At 45.7% G+C, this 22,201-nt stretch overlaps 1 long non-coding RNA gene across 3 annotated transcripts; it reads right to left on the bottom strand.

The window, feature by feature from the left end:
* Window positions 1-14,313: 14,313 nt before the first annotated feature.
* LOC141574999 (uncharacterized) lies at window positions 14,314-21,974 on the bottom strand. 3 transcript variants are annotated; one of them, XR_012502208.1, is made up of 4 exons: window positions 21,509-21,957; window positions 20,508-20,693; window positions 16,314-19,637; window positions 14,314-14,976 (listed from the first exon to the last, which is right to left on the bottom strand). It is a non-coding gene; the product is annotated as an uncharacterized LOC141574999 (long non-coding RNA). The 3 variants fall into 3 exon arrangements; XR_012502209.1 differs by lacking the exon at window positions 16,314-19,637 and having other exon boundaries at window positions 21,895-21,974; XR_012502207.1 differs by lacking the exon at window positions 16,314-19,637.
* Window positions 21,975-22,201: the final 227 nt, after the last annotated feature.

The following is a 22,201-nucleotide window of genomic DNA, read 5'->3' as shown; positions in this document are numbered from 1 at the left end:
GCTTTACAGACACCCGGGGCAGAATGTCCCACAGGGTACATTCCTGCCACCAAGGAGCTCAGTGCTGGAGTGAACAGAGGCCTGGTCGCACCCCCACAGATCAGGTCTGCCTGGCCAGGCTCCCTAGAGAGAGCCACGTACGCTGCACCTGTGACGAGAGGGAGGCAGATGGAGATGGAGCCCTGGGTAGGGGAGCCCGGCCCACGGCTTCAGCACTCCAGTTCTGTGTGCACCCCTCTTCATGCTTCCTCTGCTGCCTCTCAAAAAAAGCCCTTTCTCCCGGCCCTCCTGGCCAGCCTGCGCTGCTTTCCCCACCCTGACCCCCCGCAGGCCTGGGGTCTCCCCTTGGAGAGGAGGCCGCCTCCCAGCCACACACTGTGTGTTTCCACCCAGGAAGGGCAGAAGTGGGGAACTTGCCCTGGGCTCACCGTCCTTCCTGCTCTGGGCCCCGCTGGCACAGCCGGTAGGGTTTGGGTGCCGGGGGAGAGATGGCGCTACTGGGGGTACCACAAGGTGCTGGCTGAGTGCAGGCTGGGCCCCTGGGCCCCAGTTTTGTTTTGCTTTGTTTTTTGATGGAGAGGGGCTGATTCTCAGCTTCTGCATTCTGACAACAGGACTTCTCAGTGTATTCGTAGATGGCATCTCAGTGACGGGCTAGGATTATAAACGCCACAAGACTGCTGTGCAAACCAGAATGTCAGTGTACTGCTTTATGGGGGTGGAATTTCGTTAAGATAAGTCTGGCTAGCTGCTGTGACAGATAAATACAGAAAGCAGAAGTTGACCACAGTTAATGTGGCTTCTGCCCCACAGGTGTTTCTGCTCCTTCTGAGCAGTGATTCAGAATCCAGGCTCATTCCATTTTGTGGCTCGCTCGGTCTCAGCAAGATCACCCCAGTGATTGTCTCCACAACAGCCAGCCTGGTGGGAAGTGGGGGCGTGGAGAGCAGGGAAGCATGTGCCTGGGAGGAGCCTGCCCTCGGGCTGCTGCCGTAGCAAACAACCACACCTGGGTGGCTTAAAAGACCACAAAGTCTTCTCTCACAGTCCCGGAGACCTGAAGTCCAAAATCAAGGTGTCGGTAGAGTTGATTCCTCCTGGAGGCTCTGAGGGAAAATCTTTTCCATGTCGCTCTCCTAGCTTTGGGTGGCTTCTGCCAATCCTTAGTATTCCTTGACTGGCACGTGTATCGCCTCAGTCTCTGCCTGTGTTCACACGCCCTTCTCCCCTGGGTGTCTGTCTGTCTTTTCCTTTGCTGTCTTATAAGGATACTTGCTGTTGGATTTAGGGCCCACTCTCATCCGCGAGGATCTCATCTTAAGATCCTTACCTTAATTATATCTGTAAAGACCTTTCTTCCAAATAAGGCCACTGTGACATAAGAAATATATACATTTGGTCTCTGCCTCCAGTTTCTGACACAGGGCTTCTGAATCCCTAGGAGTTTCCTGGGTGACAGGAACATCGTTTGTTGTAATGGGGTGACACTTGGTGGGCTCCTGGATGGCTTCAGGATGGGGCTGGTCACCGAAAAGACCAAGCCATGATTAGAAACTTGGAGTTTTCAGCCTCACCCCCAATTCCTCTAGGGAGGGGAAGGGACTGGAGGTGAGTTAATAATGGATCCTGCCCACATGGTGAAGCCTCCATAAAAATCCCTGAACCATGGGGCTCAGAGAGCTTCAGGGTTGGTGAGCACATCCATGTGCTGGGAGGGTGGTGCACCTCCTCCTGCACTGGGGACCCTTACAGACCCCAGAGTATGTACCTCTTCATCTGGCTGTTCATCTGTAGCCTTTATTATATCCTTTATGGTAAACCAGTAAATATATGTAAGTTCTGTGAGCACTTCTAAAAAATTCTCAAACATCAGGAGAGGGTCATGTTAACTACCAATGAATAGCTGATCAGTGAGAAGTGGAGGTGACAACCTGGGACTTGTGACTGGCATCTGACGTGGGGGACAGTCTTGAGGTTCTGAGCCCCTAACCTGTGGAGTTTGTGCTAACTCCAGGTAGTTAGTGTCAGAATTGAGTTAACTTAGAGGACAGTTTGCGTCCACCAAGAACTGGAGAATTGGTTGGTGTGGGAACCCCCCCCCCCACCTTGGTGTCAAAAGTATTCTGTGGGCAGAGAAAAAGATTTCCTTGTAATTACATTCTGAGGTTCTGAGTAGACATGAAGTTGGGGAGGAGGGGACGCTGCATTCCAATACAGGGACACACCTGGATACAGTGCACCTCTTGTGCCCACTTTCTTTAGGACAGAAACTTGTCACATGACATAATTACAGGGGATATTGGAACATGCCACCTAGTTGTGTCCAGGATGACCAGGAAACTGGTTTCTGCCACATGAGGGAGGGTCCCTATCCAGGACCCGGAAGCTCAGGCTTCCAAGGGGAGGAATGACTCTCCCGTGGGCAGAAGCAGGCGTATACTGACAACCTCTCTTATCTAGTCCAGCTGATCTGCTATTGGACATTTTCTCTCAAGTTTCAAGGTCTGTTCCAGGAGCTTGTACGTTCCAAGGTAGCCGGTTTTACCACTTGTCCTTTGGGTGAGAACCTGTAACACTTGGGTCCATGGTGAGCCCTCCTCACCCTTCCTAGGCCGTCTCTCCCTCCTCTCGTTCATGCCTCGTGTCAGAGGAAAGCACTTATTCATCACTGCAGTTGCTTTTTCCATGGGCAACATCTCCTTGGACAGTAAGCTCTTGGTAACCTCCCTTTAGCACCTTACCCCTGGAAGGAGTCAAGACCTGTGAGGTCGGTGATTTGGGGAGGTAGAACCCACACCCTTTCTCTCAGCTTTTCCTTGGGTGCTAGTTTCCATAAGTTACACAAGTTACATTCTGCTTCTCACACTGAGTGGGCAAGCCTGCCTGATTTGGGGGAGCAGAATGAGGCCCATTTACCTGCAGATATAAGCCAGACTTCTCAGTATCATCTTAATAAAGGTGCTATTTTTGACCCCAAATACTTTGCTCCCCTGTCATATTTCTCATTTGGTTTAGCACTCAGGCTGGGACGAGGGGTACTGTCGGTTGAGACTTGAGACGTCCCCAACACCTCTTCTATAGTCTTTTTAACTTCATACTGTACTTAAGTTGAATACACACTTATTTTTAAGGGCCTTGCACAGTGCCTGACAGTGTTGGCATTTGTTGAATGAATAAACGAAAACTGGGAAAATGATATATATTACAAAGAAATATCACCTCTTGGGAAAAAAAAAAAGAGAGAATTGCAAAAACAAGACTTAAAAATTCCTGGTTTTCTGGAGCATAATTTGGCAGCATGTTTTAAGAGCCTGGGAAATGTTCATACTTTTAATTCAGAAATTCCCCTTCTAGGAATTTAACCTATGGAAATGGATAGTCGTGTGCAGAGTTGTGTCCAAGAATGTCAGCCACAGTTTAAAATGGCAAGTGTTGGAGCTACCTAAATTTTTTTTTCTGTTTTGTAAATAAGCTCATTTGTATCGTAGATTCCACATATAAGTTCATATGATATATGTCTTTCTCTGTCTAACTTAGTATGATAATCTCTAGGTCCACCCATACTGATGCAAATGGCATTATTTCATTCTTTTTTTACACTTTTGAAAAAATGTATTATTTTTTTGGCAGGGAGGAGAGGTAATTAGGTTTATTTATTTATTTTTAGAGGAGGTACTGGGGATTGAAACCAGGACCCTGTGCATGCTGAGCATGTGCTCTAGCACTCAAGCTATATCCTTCCCTCTCATTTTTCTTTATGACTGAGTAATATTCCATTGTATATATGTACATCACATCTTTATTCATTCATCTATTGACAGATGGATATGGTTGCTTCCATATCTTGGCTATTGTTAACAGTGCTGCTATGTACATTGGGATGCATGTATCTTTTTGAATTAGAGTTTTCTCTGGATATATGCCCAGGAGTGGAAATCACTGGATCATATGGTAACTCTGTTTTCAGTTTTTTAAGGAACCTCCATCCTGTTTTCCATAGTGGCTGCACTAGTTTACATTCCCACTACAGTATAGGAGGATCTCTTCTCCACACCCTCTCCAGCATTTATTATTTCTAATGATGACCATTCTGACCAGTGTGAAGTGATACCTCACTGTAGCTTTGATTTGCATTTCTCTGATAATTAGTGATACTGAGCATCGTTTCATGTGCCTATCGTCTTCTTTGGAGGAATGTCTAGGTCTTCTGCCTATTTTCTGATTGGGTTTTTTTTATTGTTGTTATTGACTTGTATGTCGAATGAGCTGTTTGTATATTTTTGAAATTAAGCCCTTGTAAGTCGCATCATTTGCAAGTATTTTCTCCCAGTCCATAAATTGTCTTTTTGTTTTGATTATGGTTTCCTTTGCTGTGCAAAAGCTTATATGTTTAATTAGGTCCTATTTGTTTATTTTTGCTTTTATTTCTATTGCACTGAGAGACTGACCTAAGAAAACAGTGCTATGATTTGTTAGAGAATGTTTTGCCTATGTTCTCTTCTAGGAGGTTTATAGTGTCTTGTCTTAAGTCTTTAAGCCATTTTGAGTTTATTTTTGTGTATGGTGTGAGGGAATGTTCTAATTTCATTGATTCACATGCTGTTATCCAGCTTTCCCAACACCATTTGCTGAAGAGACTGTCTTTTCTTTGTTGTATATTCTTGCCTCTTTTATCAAAGATTAATTGACCGTAAGTGTGTGGGTTTATTTCTGGGCTCTCTATTCTGTTCCATTGATCCATATGTCTGGTTTTGTGCCCATACACGCTGTTTTGATTTCTGTAACTTTGTACTAGTGTCTGAAGTCTGGGAGGGTTATGCCTCCAGCTTTAATCTTTCCCTCAAGATTATTTTGCCAGTTCTGGGTCTTTTATGGTTCCATATAAATTTTATGATTATTTGTTCTAGTTCTGTGAAAAATATCATGGGTAATTTGATAGGGATCATATTAAATCTGTAGATTGCTTTGGGTAGTACAACCATTTTAATAATACTAGTTCTTCCAATCCAAGAACATGGGATATCTTTCCATTTCTTTGAATCATCTTCAATTTCCTTTATCAATGTTTTATAGTTCTCACCATAGAAGTCTGTCACTTCCTTGGTCAGGTTTATTCCTAAGTATTTTTTAGTGAAATTTTAAAAAGGATATTGCATTATCACTGTAAAGAAATGCAACAGAATTCTGTATGTTCATCTTTCATCCCGCTACCTTGCTGAATTCATTTGTTAGTTCTAGTACTTTTTGTGTGAAGTCTTTAGGGCTTTCTATATATAATACCATGTCCTCTGCATATAATGACAATTTTACCTCTTCCCTTCCAATTTGGATGCCTTTTATTTCTTTTTTCTTGTCTGATTGCTGTGGCTAGGATTGCCAATACTATGTTGAATCGAAGTGGTGATAGTGGGCATCCTTTTCTTGTTCTAGATTTTAGTAGGATGGCTTTTAGCTTTTCACCATTGGGTATTATGTTGGCTGTGGGTTTGTCATAAATAGCTTTTATTCTGTTGAGGTATGTTCCCTCTATACCCACTTTGGCAAAAATGTACACATATTTTTATAATGAGAAAACAACTTATGCAAAGAATTTCAAGAAACCAGAAGTGAGCAAAACTCAAGTTTCTATATTAAGCAAAACATCCTAGTAACCAGCTCTTCAGGAGCCCATTAGCACTTCCCTGGAAGGAAAAAAACTGACAGCAGCCGTTATCAAAACCTCAACACCTCTAAATCTGCGAGAGCTTAGGAGACACAGTCGGAGTTGAATCAGGTTTTCCTTCATTTTTCATAGCGATCATCTTGTCAGTTTCACTTAGAGGGGACCTTTTGTAGGAGCAGGCTTGTGGGGCTGTGCGGGCTTCGGGGCACCATCCTGCACCTTTCCCACCTCTAGATGCACTGAATGCAGGGAGCACAGTAAATATGTGTAAATACACGTGGGCCTTGGCAAGGCCGGTTGGGGCCAGAAGTTTAGCTGTGGGAATGGTGGTGATATCCAAGGGGGATGCAGGTGGAAATACACTGACTGCTCCAACATGAGCCCCAAGACATTCTTCAACTAGGGGGCCCTTGGTGTGTGAGAGAAAAGGTCAAGTTTTCAGGAGTCTGAAAGACAGGAGGGGAAAATGTGCCAACGAAAGGTGTTTTCAAAAAACAGCTAAAAGCAAAAATGGGGCAAAATTCAAAACTAGCCTAAGAATGTACAGCCAAAGGTTACTGGCATTGAAGAGAAGGAAGAAAGAAACCAACACTTGCTTGTTGTGTGCTGCCAAGGTGTCTGAGAGTGGGCTAAGGGTTTCAGGGTGTGTTGATCTCCTTTTAGTGGGTTCATCACTCTGAAGGGACCCCCAGGGCAGCTCAGGCCAAGGGCTTGAGGGTTTCAGGTACAATTTTCCTTTCAAAGGGCTTCCAGATTCTTGCCAATGAAATCATTCTTTTTTTTCTTTGTCAAAACACATAAACCAGTGAGGTCTCCAGGAGCATGTTAAAATGCCTACTACTGTCTAGTTCAATGGGAGGTGTGCATTAAAATGCAGATTCCTAGGTGCACTGAACCCATTAAATGCTGTGGGGAGGATCTGGGATCTGCTTTGTAACTAGGCTCCTGGCTGCGTGTTAAACATAATCATGTTAAGAACCGCATGGCCAGCTGCCTCTCCCATGTCTGCGGAGCACAGGCTCAGACCTCGGTCCTGGCCTGGCTCCACCACTCAGCAGGTCTTCACCCTTGAGCACTGGCGCCACCTCTTTGTACTGTCAGATGGGGTAATAGTGCCTCTGCACTTCCCAGAAGATGAAATGAGATCATAGAGATCACAGAAATGAAAGGCTGTTGAAAGTTAACTGCTCCCTATAGACCTGAGGCACTGTGACCGCACTGGATAACTTCATTGGCCTGGAAGGTTCAGAACTCAGTGTTCTGGGAGGCCAGATCAGGGGGCTGCTGTACTGCTGTGCTGTATCACAAACTAGAGCCAACCCAGAAAGGGCGAGCCTCACTCCTGGGAAGGCTGGATGGCGGCTCCGTGTGGTTTAATGAAGGTTAAACCACCAAGAGTTCCCGTGGCCTCCCTTGGGACTGACCCCAGCACCACCCTCCTGGCACGGGGAGGTGTGGCTGTCTGCAAGTTTGAGGCTGGTTGCTGTTCGTCAAATTCCAATCCTGAGAGGCCACCTTGGTTGGTCTGACAGTCTGTTGGAGAGAGAAGCGTCTGACAGCAGGGTGGCCTTGCTGGGCTCTGGGCCAGGGCTGGGGCTGCTTAGATGTGGCTGAGCCACAGGGCAGGGCAAAGGGGGCAGATGAGAGATGCCAGGCTTCAAGCCAGAGTCCAGGAGGTCTTATCCCAGCCTCGGCAGGCCCAAGCCCTCCAGGACTGCCTTCCTCTGCGAGCTGACGCCTAGCCCAAATGAAGTAGCCCTTGGTATCCATTCATCTGTCCACTAAATAACAGCCGATTACTTGCCAGGCTCCAGAAAGTCCACAGTGGACAGCACACCATTACTGTTTCCTAATTGCTTACAGTCTAGTAGTTCTTACTCTTGTGCTTGGATCTAACTCCCTGGAGAGCTTGTCAAAAAGGCCAATTCTGAACCCCAGACCCGAGATTCTGATTCCGCAGGGCTGGGAGGGGGATGGAACATCTCTGGTGATTGTGCTGGAGGAAGGGTCTTCCCACTGGGCTTGGAGAAACGCTGCTCTGACCTGAACCCTTTGAGGAAGAACCAGGCAAGACGGGGTCTTTGGGAATGTCGCTGGCTTCAGGGTGGCCACCCAGAGAGTCAGCTCTGAGGGGGAAGGAGAGGGTGCCCCTGGTGAACAAAGCAGATTGTTGGGATTTGGGGAAGCACTTTCTCTTGGTCAGGTCCCCTGCATTCCATCAGGTTGGCTCTTTTGCCAACCAGCCCCCTTTTTCCTTGGGTTTGCAGATTTTCAGCATCAGGGGAGAGGTTTTGCCCAGCAGAATAGCTCACTCAGGCTGGATTCCACGTACTTTGTAATTGTCTGCAGCTGGCTTGGCTGGTGCCTTTTGGGTTATTTTCTGGACACCTTGGCCCCTGATTATTTTCCATCCTGCTTTTCTAGCAAAAGAAACCAGTACCTAGTGAGTCTGGGTAACTTTATATTTCTCACTCATTCTAAAATTTTAAATAATATCTCTTTTCAGGATCAAAAAACAATTGTAATTAATGCCACCCATCCTCAAACCCATTTTAATGCAGAATCTGGATTAGGAAGCCTGTTAAGTGCATACAATGAAATCAGGACTTTATTCCCTGCTCCTTCCACCCCACTCCTCCCCAACACAAATTTTAAAATTCTGTATCAAAACTACCAGAACACTGTTTTTTTAATTTTTAGGTTTTTTTTTTTTTTGTGGGGTGGGGGAGTTAGGTTTATTTATTTACTTAATGGAGGTATTGGGGATTGAACCCAGAACTTCGTGCATGCCAAGCACACACTGTACCACTGAGCTACACCCTCCTCCACTACCAGAATATTTTTAGAAAGGAAAATAACCAGGCTTAAGAAAAATTTTAGTCTAGAGGAAAATAGATTAGGGTCTTGAGTCTTGTGTCCAGAAAACATTTGGATAAGATTTTCGCTGTGTCTGGAGCAAGGGTCTCTAAGGATCTCAATTCTGATTATTTTTAAGAGTTATTCTAGGTCTTATTTTAAAATAGGCAGTCTCTGAAGAGGTTCTAGGAAAGAAAAGAATAACAAAATGAAAAGTGAAGCTTCCATGTTCTAAAATGGCTCTGACAGTTGGTTGTGTCCTTGGAGAAACAGCACCATTGCTCACTGCAATGGTTTGGAAAGGACAGAAAACACACCAGAGAGGTTCTACACCTGGGCTCCCTTTAGGCTCTGCCAATTCCTAGGTGGCCTCTTGGAAGCTTCCTGATTTCTGAAAAACTCAGTTTCCTGACTGGTAAAATGGGGATATGAGGACCAGCTTGTAAGTTCATGCACGAACTTAAATGAGGTAATTTGCATAAAGAGTTTAAATCAAGTGCCTGACACAAATGCCCACTGTCATCATCATCACTGCCACAATCATCTTTCTATACCAGGGTCCACCAGTTTGCTAAAATGTGGCTACTTTAAGGAGAGTGATTTTTTTTTCTTACACTTAAAAATGTAGTAACCCTTACAGTTCTGTCACTGAGCCAAGCTTCGGGGGGATTTTTCCCCAACAAACACTTATTAACGCCAGGTCTAAACTAAGCAGTTTACATGCCATTTCTCTTTTAATTCTCTCAGCATCCCCTACACAGTTAGGTTCTCTTACTGTTACTGTTTAATGTAGATGAGGAAACAGAGTCAGAGGGTAAGTGACTTGTCAAGGTCACACAGCTATTAAGTAGCAAAACTAGCTCTTTAATTCAGGGCCATGCTTATCATTCTGCTTAAGCAAATACTCCCCCACTCTGAACTCTGGTCTCTTCATCTATAGAGAAAAATATAGTCTAGCTGTTAAGAGCAAGTAATGAACGACCAATAAATTATTCAAAAAATGAAATTACCTATTTTATCTTGAAGATACAGAATTATTATGAGATTTAAATGAGAACACACATTTCTATAAAGCACCTAGCATATTAGAGCCATTTAGGAAATGTCAAAAGTCCTCTTATTTATATCTGAGTGCAGCACCCCCACCATCAATCACCCCACGACCGCCACAAACGGCTAGTATGGGGCCAGCAGAGTAAGTGCTCAGTATTTACTCCTTAATGGGATGAACTGGAGCTTCTTGATGGGCCTTGTAACTGAAAAAGTGTCTCTTGATATTGGTGGCCTGGCCTGGCCTGGCGCACAACACGCCTTGGAACGGCAGGGCCCGGGCACTGTGGGCCCTGGGAAATTCTACTCTAAGGGGAAATTGCAGGAGAAAACAGGAGTGCCCAAATCCTTGAAGGCTTGAGCAGAGGGTGGAGGAGGTGGACGGTTAAAGGGAACATAGGAGAAAACCAAGGAGAAATAGAAGAGGAGGGAAACACATGGATGAGGAACAGGGCTCCCACTTTCTGCCAAGTATTGACGGGCCCCTGGTGATGCCGAGAAAGCCTCTGCGCCCTCGGGACCCTGTCCACTGAAGTCTTGCCTCAGCCTCTTCCCCTTTGCTCGGTCCCAGGTCCTGGTGACCGGCTAGAACTGGGTGTAGCCTGTCTGCAGAATGAATAAGGACACACACCGGGCTGCTGTAACAGGAGCCTGGAGTTGATTTTTCTCAAAGGACAGTTCAGGCCGACACTCGAGGGTTGGTGGGGTGGCTCGACCATGTCTGGGGCCTGGGATCCCTGCATCTTACTGTTCAGCCTCCCCCGGGGCTGACTTCTCTACACAGTGATGGCTCAGCACCAAGCCACAGCCCACTGGAAAGGGAGAGGTGCGGGGCACAGGGGCGCCTGCCTCCTAAGGACGTGATCTGAAAGTCGTGCGTGTGATGCCCTCCACAGCCTGTTGACCACAGGGCTTTTGAAAATTAGCTGGGGGCTGTATTCATTTGCTAGGGCTGCCGTAGCAAAGTGCCACAGACCAGGGGGCTTAAACAGTGGAAATGTGTTTTCTTCCACTTCTGGAGGCTGAAAGTCTGAGACCAAGGTGTCGGCAGGTTTGGTTTCTCCTGAGACCTCTGCCCTTGGCTTGCCTGTGTCTTCATGTGGTCTTTGTGTGCATCCCTGGAACTTCTCTGTCTCCAAATCTCCTCTTCTTATAAGAACAACAGTCCAATGGGCTGATGACCCACCCTGATGGCTTCATTTTAAGTTAATCACCTCTTTCAAGGTTTTACCTCCAGGAGCAGTCACATTCTGAGGTAGCAGGAGTTAGGGCTCAACACAGGAATGAGGGAGGGCACATAATTCAGCCCATAACAGGGGCCAGATGTCCAGCCAACCTCTAGAAGAGGGCACGCATGGAGGAACAACCAGCAGTCTCTACCACAGCCCTCACTGTTCTCCAGCCTCCAGCCGCTCCCTTCCAAACCTCCGGGTGATTGCCTAAACCACAGCTCTAACACGCTGGCCCCTTCTTTGCCGCTAAGCCCTAGGCTTTTCTGCCTCCACATGTTTGCTTAGGCAGTATCTGCCCAGGATGTCTCCTTCCCACATCCTAGCCCTGCAAGACCCCCACCTCCTCCCACAGGTTCTTCAGAGTCCTAAATGCCAAGTCCTTGATAACATCGTTTGAAATCCTCCCCCAATAAAATGTCAGTTCACTCTCAATCATGCATTTAGCCCACAAACACCTGCTGATCACCCACTGTGTGCAGATGGGGCTGAGTGAGATGCTGGGTGCCCAAGGGAGACCAGCACCTCTGCCCTAGTCACGATCTGGCCACTCCTCTGCTTTCCTCACCATTCTTTTTCAATTCCACTCAGATTCTGAAGGAAAAACACTCCTGTGTGTCTCCTGTGCTCCTAACAGTCCAGGAGAACACTGCTTCACTTCTGACACCAGCTGTCCAGGTTTTCCACACTTCAAGCAATCCTGTGACACCTGCTGAGTGTCCCACAATTTAGCTCAATTCTGATACTCAACCTGGAGACAGCGTCAGATCCCACAGGTTAAGGGCTTAGTCCCCACAAGACTGCCCCGCCCCTCACTTCAGAGGATAAGTCCAGATGGTCACCTGTGCTTCTGATTGACTGGCTGTAAGTCTGAGGTTCCCACGACCCCCTTCTCAGGTTTGGTCAATTTGTTAGAACAGCTCACAGAACTCAGAAAAAATTTACATACTAGATCACTGGTTATGAAAGGACATAACTGCAGAACAGCCAGATGGAAGAGTTGTATAGGGCCAGGGATGTAGGAAGGGCATTGGAGCTTCCGTGCTCTCCAAGTGGCCCCTCTCCCTCACCGTCACGTGTTCACCAACCCAGAAACTCTCCAAACCTCGCCCTTTTGGACGGGTTTTTATGGAAGCTTCACTACATAGGCACGATTGATTAAATCATCGGCCACTGGTGATTGATTCAACCTCTAGCGCCTCTCTTCACCCCAGAGGTGGCGCTTAGGGGGTGGGGCTGAAAGTTCCATCCCTCTAACCAAGGTTGGTTCCCTTGGCAACCAGCCCCCATCCATAGGCTACCTAGGGGCTTTCCAAAAGTCATCTCATTAACATAAGGTGTGGTTCAAAGGGGTTTGTTATGAATAACAAGACATCAATACCTGGGAACAAAAGATGCCCCTTTAGCTCATATCATGTAGAAAATTACAAAGGTTTTAGGAGATAGTGCCAGGGCAGGAGGCCAAATAAACATTTCTTAGTATAAACCACAGTATCACAGACACCCACGCCGCACTTTGCTGTGTTGGGCCTCCGTTTGTACACTGGCTTTATCTCCTTCCAAGAGCGAAGGGGAGGATCTCAGGATAAGGATATACTACAGGCCGTCTGGGTCAATGGTACATAATTTAAAAAGTAAACTTTTTCCACCTCTGGCTATATACCCAAAAGAATGGGAAGCAGGACTCGCTCGAGCAAGTATTTGTACACTCATGTTCATAGCGCCATTATTCACAGTAGCCAAAAGATGGAAACAACCCAAATATCTGTGGACGGATGAATGGAAAAATAAAAACTGGTATTCCATATAAGAGGCTCCATTAAACAGGGAGGAAGCTCTGACACATGCTCCAACATGGATAAACCCCGAAAACATTATGCTTAGTGAAGTGAGCTAGTCTCAGGAGGATGAATACTGTACAACTCCATTACAGGAGGTCCCAAGAGGTGCCAATTCATAGAGACAGGAGGTGGAACAGAGGTTTCCAGGGGCTGGGGGAGGGGAAGGGAGTTACCATCTAATGGGAGCAGTTTCAGTTTGGGAAAATGAAAAAGTTCTGGAAATGGTTGCACGACCATGTGAATATACTTAATGCCACTGAATTGTACTCAAAACTAGTTAAAATGGTAAATTTCGTTATGTATACCCCCCCCCCAAAAAAAGTAAACCCAGTGACTTGGGCAATAGCTTAAAAGGCGCCCCTCTCCTGCGGTCAGCCCAAGCCAGCTCCTTGTCAGAGTGACGTGAGTGGTGCAGACGTCTACACCCCAGCTAGATGTCAGGCCCAGAGAATCAGGGATTCCCGTGGAGGAAAGAATGTGGAGAAGGGAGAAATGGCTTCAGGTGCTTCCTGTTGGCCTGGAGCCATGGATGACAGGCTACAACCTCCATTCACAGAGAGCAGAGAGAGGACGTGAGCTGAAGTTGTTGCTGGAAGATTTACATATTTTTCCTAGCAGTGTATTTGTTTCTTTAACTGCTGGAACCATCAGTAATTATCAAACACTCGGGGTTTCTACTGGCAGGAAGAGCGGAGCCACAGTCCTGTCTGGGAGCACCATGGTCTTGGGGGCCGGGACAGGCGGGGCACCTTCTTGGAGTCCTGGGGCCCCATCCCCATCCCCTGTGGCTGGGTCCGCCCCTCCTTCCAGACCAGGCAGTGAGCTGGAGCAACCTTCCCCTGCTCTCCCACCCTACTCCATGTCACAGGAAGGACCAAACTTTGAACCCAATGTGGGAGGCAGGAGGGCATTTATTTGAATAGGTTTTAAAGAAACACAGGCACCATTTCTGGACTCCTTGCTGACCCCTCAGGGAGGGCTTTGACTGCCCCAGAGTTTTGTGAACTTCCATAAACCTTTGACTTGGTAGTGACTTCCAGAGCTGGCCCAGTCTGGCTATTTTTAGGTGAACTTCTGACCCTGGTCTAGATAGGAAAGGGTGTCTGACAGCCCCCAGCTGGCGGGGCCCAGAGATACTGAATGCTCCTGCCACTTCTCTGTTGCTCTGCCTGAGGTGCTCCCTGGGGCCCAAAACCCAGGACCCAGCTGGCACTGTCAGAGCCTCTCCTGGGTGTCTGAGGCCCTGAGCTGGGCTGATGTGTTGTGTTAGGCTCGATCCCTCCCTGTTTCCCAATCTGCCCCATTCCTGGAACCTGAAGTATTGTGGAAATTAGGGATTTCCAGTAATTCTTAGAAATAACCATCATGGAAGGCATCTCAGTCTTATTTTAACAGAACATGTTATTAATTAAAGCGAATATGCCATACTTGGTGACGGTTAGGAGTGCATAGTAATGAAAAGTCAAACTTGCTGGGTTCAAATCCCAGTGTTGTCACTTACTGTGTCATCTTGGGCAAGTTATTTAGCCTCATTCTCGGTACCCATAAAAAGGAATAATAATAGGCAGGTGCCTCACTGAGATAGTGTGAGGATTAAATGAGATACTATATGTGAAGTACTCAGCAGAGTGTCTGGAACAGAATATGCTAGTTACTGTAATTGTTATTACTGACATTCAAGCAGAATAATATATTTATTTATATACAACTTTGATTCTTGATATTTTCTAAGACATTTTCACACCAGATCTATATATCTTTTCAATAATCAACATGCAGTAAAAAGCAGAGACAATATGACAGTGTTAGAACACTCAACACTGAGAAGTAATTTAGACTGTCACAGCGCTCCAAATACCTGGATGCCCAGCCCACTCCGGTGTTGTTTGGACACCTGGAAGCCTTAAGCATTTCCAGGCAGATGACATGTCCCTAAATTTCAGGGAATCTTATGGGGAGAAGTTTTGTGTGAGATGCACTTGGCTTTTCACTCTCCAAACAAGCAGTAACTAAAAGCGTATTCTGGGCACTGAGCTGCAGGTCTGGGGAGGCAGCCAGAGACAGAAGACTTGAACTTGTGAACCTTGCCCTGTAAAGAATGCACAGACCTGATCCGCGGCTCCAACCACCATGCTGTTTCTGGAAGAGCAGGTCGGAGTTCTTCATACTCCTCAACCCTTTATAGAAGGGTCATCTTCAAGGGCAAGACAGAAGTTTGCTGGGGAACTAAGTCCAGAATGAATCCAAGTCATCTCATTGTGAACTGGAGCTCTTCTTTGCCAGTGCCTGGAGCTGGAGTAATGGAACGCAGGGGTGTTTGTCACACTCTGGTGAAAAACTGGAGGTATACAAGAGCCGAAGTTTAGGATGTTGGTATGAGATGCTCACATACTGTATAGAACTATATGGAGAAGACTATTGGCATTTATGGGATCAAATCATTTTAGTAATTGTCTTTTCCTCTGTAATGAACAGTTGTGCTATTTAAAGCAGTTGTTTGGGTACATGCCCATGGGTGCACGCGGCTACTATCAACTTTATAGGACTTGGTTTTCTTTTCTTCTTCCTCTTCATCTGGTAAGTTTAATGCATATTTAAAAATAGGCTAATCTCCTTGTTTAAGTGGAAAACAAAAGCATCACCTCAAAAATCTTCCCAAACACTCACACCTCATACCATTCTTCACAAATGAGCTATGTCATTTGTGTGACCAAAGATAGCCATTAAATAGTAGGGGATCTTGGACCTCTTTTGATGTTTCTGTTGTTTGAAATGCTCTCCAAACATCAAACCAGACAGTCTGATTTTTTTTTTTTGAAAGCATGCATGTGGTTTTTTATTGATTTATAGTCATTTTACAATGTTGTGTCAAATTCCAGTGTAGAGCACAATTTTTCAATTATACATGAACATATATATATTCATAGTCACATTTCTGTCTCTGTGAGCTACCATAAGGTCTTGTATATATTTCCCTGTGCTATACAGTATAATCTTGTTTATCCATTCTACAATTTTGAAATCCCAGTCTGTCTCTTCCCACCCCCCACCCCCTTGGCAACCACAAGTCTGTATTCTATATCTATGACAGACGGTCTGATTAATGTCCAACATAACATCTTATAGACTAAGTATTACAGATCCTAGCTGAATGTAAATTTCCAGGATGGTTTCCCATAGCATCCTCAGCTTTTCCTTCGTGGGAACTCAATTATTCTTGTATATCTAGATGATGCTACTGCCCTCTCCTCCCCTGCATGAGAAGGCCCTTCCTATATTCTAAATTGCCCTCCTCTTGCTCAGAGTAATGATGACTTCCTAGGACACACATACATCAGTCAGGACTTTGACATGAGATTTCCCCATAGTTTATTTGCTGCTTTTCCCCAACAGTCAATTTAGTGGAACCTGGCAAATTTAGTGATAAGACAGGGAAATTCGATTTAATTTAAATGATCACTCTTTGTGGATTAGGGAAGACACAGGAAACTGGAAAAATAAGGGTACAGCAATATTGTGTTGACTTATTTTGACTGGAAATGCTTAATTCCAATTATTCATAGTAGAATTTTTTAGGAAAGCAGCTAATATGCACTAGGATGCTGCATTAGGAGAACCCAAGGGGCTTGTAAACACACAGTCCTCCGTACAAAATCCTTCCCAGGGGTAACTTACAGAAGAAGGGAGGGAAGAATTGAGTCCTCCTTGCAGACAGGCAGCTGGCATTTTTTGTTTCGATCCTTTTAAAAAAAACTTATTGAAGTATAGTTGATTTATAAGGTTATTATTGAAGTATAGTTGATATATAAGTATAGTTGATTTATAATTTATTTATTAGTGTCAGGTGTACAGCAAAGTGATTCAGTTATACATATACATATAGATTCTTTTTCATTATAGGTTATTTCAAGGTATCGAATGTAGTTCCCTGTGCTATACAGTAGGACCTTGTTGTTTATTTATTTTATATATAGTAGTTTGTATCTGCTAATCCCAAACTCCTAATTTATCTCTTCCTCCTAACCCCCTTCCCCTTTGGTAACCATAAATTTATTTTCTATGTCTGAGTCCATGTCTAGTTTGTAAATAAGTTCATTTGTATCATTTTTTAAAGATTCCACATATAAGTGATATTATATGATATTTGTCTTTCTCTGACTTACTTAATATGATAATCTCTAGGTCCATCCATGTTGCTGTAAATGGCATTATTGCATTCTTTTTTATGGCTGAGTAGTATTCTATTGTATACACATATACACACCACATCTGCTTTATTCAATCATCTGTCAGTGGACATTTAGGTTGCTTCTATGTCTTGGCTACTGTAAATAGTGTTGCTATGAACATTGGGGTGCATGTATCTTTTTGAGTTAGAGATTTTTCTGGATATATGTCCAGGAATGGGATTGATCCTTTTAAAAATAGCTAAGTAGTGTATATATATTCTCTTTGTCTTTTTAATTTTTTAATTTAATTTCTTTATATATGTCTCAAAATGTGTAAAATCTTTTCCAGATGCATAAATGCAAGCATATGTGGGGTTTTTTTTCCCCTTTTATTATTGGCTCCCCCTTATCTCTCTGGTTTTCCCTTTACCACTGGGTTTCCATCTCCTACCTATTCACCCCTGGAGCCAATTTCTGCAGTAGACATGATTACAGTCAGGTACGTGCCTGTTCACATCTTTTGCCATCTACACATACTGTGGGCAGCCATAGCCAGGCCTGTTCACAGAAAGCTCCTGAGCAGATGTAAATGGTAAAGGCCTGGATGCTGCAAATGCAGGAAAGCACACAACCTGAGACTCAGGCACCAAAAAGGGTTGCTCACACAGTCATTGTGGACCTGCAAGTTTCAGCTCCCAGGCACTGAGCAGTGGGCCTGGCGGACAGGGTTTGCGGAGGAGCAGAATTGCTGACTGACTGTGAGTGTGTGTGTGTGTGTGAAACAGATGCTGGCAGGCACTTAAGAGGGTAGAAGGCAAAAGCCTAGAAGGGCAGCCTCCTCACCTGGCTAGTTCCCTCTGCAGGAGGAACGGAAGGCGACCTGAGAAAACTAGCCCCTCTCATGTGTCGCCTTTGTCTGGACTGCTCTCATATACTTTTAGGCTCAGTGGAGCTGGTGAGTAGGACTGAGCAGTATTCAAGGACTCCATTCTGACACCTTTGGACCCAGGTCAGGTCTCAGATTCAGGCGTAAGGCCCAAATAGTGAGGAGTACTTTTGAAATTAGTTGTATGTCAAAAATTGGATTAAAGTATTATGTGCCTTCTTCTGTATCTTCCTTTTTCTCACTTAAGGAATTGCCTCCGAGTCAACTGGCACGGTGCACATGCATCCTCTTGTAGCTGCTGCAAAATAGTCCATGGTGTGCGTGTTCTATTCCTATTAATGAGCATCCACAGTATTTCCAGTTTCTCCTTTTTTTGTCCCTTCTTTTTTCTCTTTTTTTTTTTTTTAATGTTATCAAAATTTCTGCCATAGACCTTCTTATACATCTGTCCTGAGGCACAAATATTTTTATTGCTATGGAATGGATTCCCAAGAATAAAATTACTGTGATATGGTTGAACCTTGAAAACATCATGGTAAGTGAAAGAAGCTGGTCATGAAGGACCACATGTGTGATTCAGTTTACATGAAATGTCCAGAATAGACAAATCCAAAGAGATGAAATGTAGCTTGGTGGTGGTTGGCTAGGGCTGGGTTGGGGGAGTGCCTGTAAGGAACTGGGAGTGATTGCTAATATCTGGATGCAGGCAGTGTGGGGGTTCTTTCTGGAGTGATGGAAATGTTCTGAGAATGGTTGTGGTGATGGTTACATAACTCGATATACTAAATGCCATTGGACTGTACACCTTACATGGGTCAGTTGTATGGCATATGGATTATAACTCAATAGAGTTGTTATAAGAAAAGAATGAGACTGTATATGTGTTTTTATTTTAATAGATGCCACCAGACTAGTTTCCAAAAAGGCTACAGCTGTTCCTATTTCTACCAGCACTGAATGAGAATATCCTTTCCCCAAATCCCCACCAGCAACAGGTTTTACACTTTTCCCAAATTTTGCCAATCCTCATATATAAATAGATATCTTATTTTTACTTTAAGTTGCATCTCCTGGGTAAATTCTTACTATAAATGTTTCAACAATACTTCAGCATAAAAAGAAACAAGTACAAAGCCGCTTTCACCTCTCATGTCTCCCCTGAAGTAACCCTTCTCAACAGTTAGTTGGGTTTCCAGGCAACTTTTAGTGCATTTATAAACTTATTCACAGAGACATATCATTTGATAATTGATAAACAGAATCACACTATAATGCCATCCTATGACTTATTTATTTTCATATAACAGTATGTCTTCGAGATCTTTCTAAAGTAAGACATGTGGCTCTAGCGCATTCTTTCTAGTGGCTAAATGAGATAGCATGGTGTGGACAGTCCTGTAGAGTTGGTCCCTTATCCTCCCTGGTATCCTCAGACCCAGATATCACTGAGCCACTGAATTTTCCAAATCTTAATTCTGCCTACCTCCTACCTTCACATGTGCTATAATATAGCACTTACTGCTTAAGCCATTTTGAGTAAATTATTCTGCTACTTGGGGCCAAACACACCCTATCAAAAAAGTCTATACTTCCCTTCTGCCTCCCACCCATCCCCACCTAGACTCTTAAGTTTCATGAGAGCAAAAACTGTGTCATTCAAGTTCATCAGCTCTTGGCACAGGGCCTGGCATGTAGGAGTTGCTCAACAAGTATTTGTTGGATGGTGAACAAATGAAGCACTTTGAAATTGAAACTAAGGCAATTGCTGATATGAGTTTGAGTGTTGGGAAAGTCATCACCACCATCATCACCAGAGATGGCTCCTGAAGGACAGTGAGAGTTCATCCGGTGGGAAATGGTATTTCAGGCAGAAGGGAGAGTCTGAGCAACCCCTAGAGCTGTGAGCGTGGATGGCACGGTCCTGGCATCGGGGAGTAGGCGTATCTAAGTGGGAGAAATGGAAAAGGCAGGAGATGAGGTTGGAAATGTTGGTTCAGATGCCAGTCTATAGGAATGCCCTTCTAAAGAATTTGGATCTTTTTCTTTAATGGTTGGAAGTCACTGAAGAGTTCTGGGCAAGAAAATGGTGTGTCTGGATCAGCAATTTAGAAAGATCCATCTGGAAGCTATTTGGAAGATGGATTAGAGGCTGTCTAGCCTGGAGACAAGGAGACCAATCAGGAGATATACTTATCTAGTCCTTTTTGTTGCAATTAGCAAAAATCCAATTTGATTGGCTAAAAGTGGAATGGATTAGCTCACTGACCACAAGAAGAGCAGAGGCACGGCTGGGCTTCAGGATCACCTAGAACCTGGGTGTGGGTCACTGCCAGGCCTCCCCTGTTCTGAGGCCAACTCTGATCCTCTCTGTGTGTTGCCTTCAGTCTCTCAGGTGGACTCACTCTACATGGCATATGCTGCTCTCAGGTCCTGAGCCTCAGTCTCACAATATCTGTACATACATTATACAGGATGACTGCCTCTGGTCCAAGATCAAATATCCCAGGGAAAGGATCCCAATGGCCAACCTTGGGCCAGATGTTCATCCCTGGTCCAATCAACAGTGGCCAGATAATAAGATCTCAAGGCAATGGCGGTTTCCCCTCAAGACACATGATCAGAGATGGGGAAGGAGAAATTCCCAGAAGAAGGGAAACAGCTTTGTTTTAGAGTCAGAAAACTAGTTGTTCATTACTATAAATATAACTTACTGTTATAGTGCAGGCAAAATGTGAGGTGTACTCAAACTGAGGGGCTCTGGGAGGGAGGAGAAAAGGCGAACCCAGGAGACTTTCAGAATCCTCAGTTGCTGACCTGTCTGCAGCTGGATCTAGGAGCTAGCTGTCCCATCAGTAGCTGAAAGCTGGAGTCGCCTCTGGGCCTGCATCCCTGGTTCATCTTCTGTGCATCTTGGAGCCTGGAAACTTGGAGACTGGAGCCCTCTCCTCCAGCTGTGCGGCCACCCTTCTTCCACTCAAGCCCAAGAAAGAGCACAAAGCCCTGAGATGGAGAAAAATGAGCTGCTTCCCCACGAGTCATTGCAAACTTGCCTAGCTAAATGGGGACTCGAAATAGAAATTAATTCAATAGTTTCATGCTTTAAAAAATTAAAGTTACAGTTCTTGTTCCTTTGGATTTAAGGACTGAGATTTGTTTCCACAACATTTGTGACCCCAGAACCTGGTACCTAACAGAGTCTGATCAATTCTTTGCTGAGTGATTGAGAAAAGAGCCAGCCCAGATGGGACCCCAAGAGGACCTCGGTCAAGGAGAACCTAAAGGAAGGAGGGCAAGGGAGAGCCCGGAATACAAGGTCCACTTATTTCAGGTTGTGCCCTGGGATCTGACCCCACCCTCATTCCAGCCTCTTCTTTCTGGCTTGTGGTGGTGGTGATGGTGGTGGTATTGACATACATGTGGGTGCGGGGGCAGGGAATGAATAGGGGGAGGTGGGGTTGTGTTAAAGAAAGCACAGAATTCTTTAGGATTCCACCAGAGGGGACAAGTCTGGAATAAAGGCACCCAAAAAAAGTCCTGCGTTTTGGTGACCAGCCTTTAAATAGGCTTCTCCTTTCTCCTCCTGCTTTCTTCTACACAACCCCCGCCCCCGCCACCCCAGAGCACTGAGGCCTGGGGCACTTGGGTGCCGGGTCTTAGAGCTGCAGGTGTCACCTGCTGCCTGGAGCCATGTTCCAAATGGCAGTGGCTTGAAGTTTCACCCTTGCCCTGGGCAGGAAGAGAAAGCCTCATCTCTGTCCTGTTACTATCCCGCCTTGGCAGCCTCCCAAAGAAAAACTTTAGCTGGAACTTTCCACCTGGTCCTGACTTCGGGAGGAAGGAAGGCTGGGGGACTAGAGGTGATCGCTGTCTCCCCGATTGACAGGAGTTCGAAGCAGCTGCCCTCAGCTCTCCCCGTCGTCGTGGCTGCTGGCTGGGGGCCTCTGGCGGGCTGGGGGTGCGGGGGGCGCGAGGGGCGCTCAGCCAAGCCGGCGCGCAGGGACTGCGGTCTGCCCGGTGTCCGTTAGCAGAAGCGCGTCTGGCTGTGACCTCAGCAGTTCCACCCGGGAGGGGTGGGAGCCAGGGCACCGGCCAGCCCCAAACGTAGGCCAGGAGAGGAACGGCTCCAGGCAGCTTAGGTGGAAGAAGGGTGGAGTCGGGGGTCGTTTTAAAGCAGGCACAGGCGCCGCCAGGAAAAGCTTACCCCACCTGGAAGGTCCCGAGCGGGCTCTTTGTGGGTCAGACCTTTGGGTTATTTTTAACCCTGGATCAGGTTACAGACAGTATTTGCCCCACCTTCTGCGGCGGGCAGACAGCTGTGCGGGGCGGAGCTGGCGGGAGAGGGCGTAGCAGCTGATGCTCAGGTCACGCTAACTCGCCGAGAGCAGCCAGCGCCGCCGGCTACAGTGCAAATACCACCAAGTGCGAACTTCAGGAAAGGATCAGCCCCTTCCAAGGGGTCCCCTTTGCTCTTAGGAATTTTCGCACTTAATAAGAACGGGATCAGAGGG

Source organism: Camelus bactrianus, chromosome 25, assembly GCF_048773025.1.
Source record: "Camelus bactrianus isolate YW-2024 breed Bactrian camel chromosome 25, ASM4877302v1, whole genome shotgun sequence".
Lineage (NCBI taxonomy): Eukaryota > Metazoa > Chordata > Mammalia > Artiodactyla > Camelidae > Camelus > Camelus bactrianus.
The sequence above is the reverse complement of the archived record's forward strand: the minus strand, read 5'-3'. Positions and strand labels throughout refer to the sequence as shown.